The sequence below is a fragment of the Podarcis raffonei genome, chromosome 5 (assembly GCF_027172205.1).
Source record: "Podarcis raffonei isolate rPodRaf1 chromosome 5, rPodRaf1.pri, whole genome shotgun sequence".
NCBI classification, from domain to species: domain Eukaryota; kingdom Metazoa; phylum Chordata; class Lepidosauria; order Squamata; family Lacertidae; genus Podarcis; species Podarcis raffonei.
This window is the reverse complement of record NC_070606.1, coordinates 4,897,195-4,900,210: the sequence shown is the minus strand read 5'-3', so window position 1 is coordinate 4,900,210 and position 3,016 is coordinate 4,897,195. Positions and strand designations below refer to the sequence as shown.

General features: G+C 42.2%; 1 long non-coding RNA gene across 1 annotated transcript; it reads right to left on the bottom strand.

The window, feature by feature from the left end:
• Positions 1-1,159: 1,159 nt before the first annotated feature.
• On the bottom strand, positions 1,160-3,016 carry LOC128413561 (uncharacterized). Its single transcript, XR_008330372.1, has 2 exons — positions 2,815-3,016; positions 1,160-2,761 (listed from the first exon to the last, which is right to left on the bottom strand). It is a non-coding gene; the product is annotated as an uncharacterized LOC128413561 (long non-coding RNA).

Here is a 3,016-nt window from a genome sequence, read left to right as displayed (position 1 = left end):
GATCTCTGAAATGTGATCATTTTTTTCCTGTTATTATCTTATAAAGTTTAGGAAATGTTTTTTTCTCCCCTTTCCCCACTAAATGTTCAAATGTTGCCAGTTCTCTGCTAAAATTATAGTTTTGCCTTTTACACACACACACACACACACACTTAAATTCCACAACAAAACTCTGTGCAAGTTGCTCCTTTAGCCGGGCGACTCAGTGGAGTCAGAGCAGAATCAGCCAGATGAGCAGTTGTGTTCAGCGTGCTCTGCCCTTGGCAGGACGGTCTGCTCACTTCCCTGTGCCAGAATATTTTGTATTGTCTGCAGAATCAAATGGCAACCCCTGAAGGTTTTCCAGAGGGCTTCTCAACAGTCTAGCTCAGACTCAGTCCAGGCCTATGACTGCTCTGGTTAATCTGAAAGACCAGACTAGGAGATGGAGGAGTTTTGTGACCCAAACCAACAGGGATTATGACATGTGTAGTAGTTCTCTGAACTGGCTCCTCTTCCTCATTCCCAGCTGAAATTCTCTCTCTGTCTCTTCTGAATGTGCAGGGCAGGGACAGATGACAAGAGGAGCACTTCTTCAAGAAAGCAAAAAACATAGACAACCAACTTTTCTCATTGATGAAATACTGGGCATTGAGCATGTTGAGAGTGTTCACTGCATGGCATGGGGGAGTGAACCCAATAGCAAAGAGAGGGCTTGAGGAAGTCTGTTGCTCTTTTGCAAGCCCCAACTAGAGCTTTAAGGAGAAAGAATGAAAAGGTTGGTGCAAAGAGAAAGAAAAGATTAATAGAGGGAGAAAAATGTGTAAGAAAAGACTGAGGGGTAGGCCAGCTCAGGAGCAAAGGAAACACCCTCACTTTCACTGTTGGGTGGATTTGTAACTGGCTGAGCGAACCCAAAGAGTACTCATTAATGGTTCCTCATCACCTTGGGAAAAGGTGACTGTGGGGTGCTGCAAGGTTCTGTCCTGGGCCCAATGTTGTTCAACCTCTCTTTAAATGACTTAGATGAAGGAATTGAGCTCGGTTTTATTAAATTCCCACTGTTCAAAATTTAGTCCGCTTTCCCACGGCCTCTTGGTGGTGCTCATCTGACAATGACAGTTATTAATAGGTGATTATCCAGACCACCTGCATAGCAGAATGAAGAATGCCAAAGACCTTTTATCTAATTTTAGATTTATTATGAAAGCGATTTAACAACAAAAATCATTACATGCTTCCTTTTGAGCTCTGACGTAGAAACCAAGCTATTCATATACAGACGTAAAGAGAGATGTTGAGTTAATAAGGTACATGTACAACAACCATTTCAATGACAGTTTTGGGCGGTGTAGTTAAAATGTTGGTAAAGCTCAGACCATTAAAAAAAATAATATTCTAAGTACCAAACTTTATACATTTATTCACTATCGTTGTTCTAACCTACCATGATACAGTACCTGTGGAAAACAGCAATGTGTACATAATTTACACTGAAAATAAAGCTTAGAAGTACCAGCAGCATCTACAAAGGTTTTAATTCTGATTTTTATTCATGCCCAGTAATTGATAGGAACCCAGAAAAATGCATGTCCTGGTGGGACGCCTTTTGTAAGGAGTAATGGACGTTCTTAATGTAAAGGTAAGGTAAAGGACCCCTGGACGGTTAAGTTCTTAATGTACCTTATTGAGACAAGGCATCAGTAAATTTTGCTTTGCCAGTGTAGCATCACTGGGTTGAGCTTCCTTGCATCTTTAGTGGATGAAGGCACGAGTAGCTTTTACAGGAAATAGGCTGGTACCCTCTTCAGTTTTGCATACCTGCCAATCATGAACAGTTTGGAACTGAAACTCAGAATAATGTTAACCTATTTTCTGCAATGAATCATTAACTGAAAGCCAACCGTGGAGACAGAGGAGGGAAGAGGTGTTGCAGGCCATGCCAGAGTGGGGCCCCATTAATCCTATACAGTGGTACCTCAGGTTAAGAACTTAATTCGTTCCGGAGGTCTGATCTTAACCTGAAACTGTTCTTAACCAGAGGTGTGCTTTTGCTAATGGGGCCTCTTGCTGCTGCGCCGCCGGTGGCACACGATTTCCGTTCTCATCCTGGGGCAAAGTTCTCAACTTGAGGTAACTCTTCCAGGTTAGTGGAGTTTGTTACCTGAAGCGTTTGTAACCTGAGGCGTTTGTAACTCAAGGTATCTGTACCAGACAAACTAATCTACCTTTCCAGTAGGTACAACAGTACTTTTGTCATGAGTGAAGATTTGGGAACCTGCCAGATAGCTCTATTCCCACTGCAATTGTTCTGTGCAGATCTTTCCTGATGTTTCATTCTTTTTCTTTCTTCCTTACTTCCTCACCCGATCTTAATAGCTGAAATTAGCCTTAACCTTCTGTTCTCCCATTTAGCCGAGTTCCCATTATCAACCTTCTCTATAACATCCCACACGTCTACTCACAATTGATGTGATGGCAACAAAGAACAGCTGCCAAGAGGGCACTGGACTGCCCCCAGGAAAACCCCTCCAGCCGATTGGCCCAACACTATTTCAGAGACATTTCATTTGCCACTCCATTGGCAGCTTTAAATACATGTTAAGCCCACTATTTTTAAGGCAAATTTATTATGCTTCATAGTATCCTGAGGTAGCAACCTTACCTTGCCTCCTGAAAGGAGGATCACCTGGAGTCAACAGCATAGGAAAATGTAATGTATTTAGCTACATTTTATGCGACATGAACTAGGCTAAAGCTCCTGAATGGTGTCCCCACTTAGCTGGTTCTCCTGCTACCCACCCTGTGTTTTTCCCTCTTGCTCCCTTTCAGTACAACGCAATGGGCAATTTTTTGCAGATGTCTTAACAGATACAGTTGCCTGGGGTCTTTCTCACTCAAGAGAGTGTTGTGGGGGAGCAAATTCTAATTCCAAAGCATTGATTGTGTTGATTTCCAGGTCAGACCAGTTGATTCCATTTCACAGAATTTGCATAATTAAAAGAAATATTTACAAAGCACAGAAATGGGTAACTTA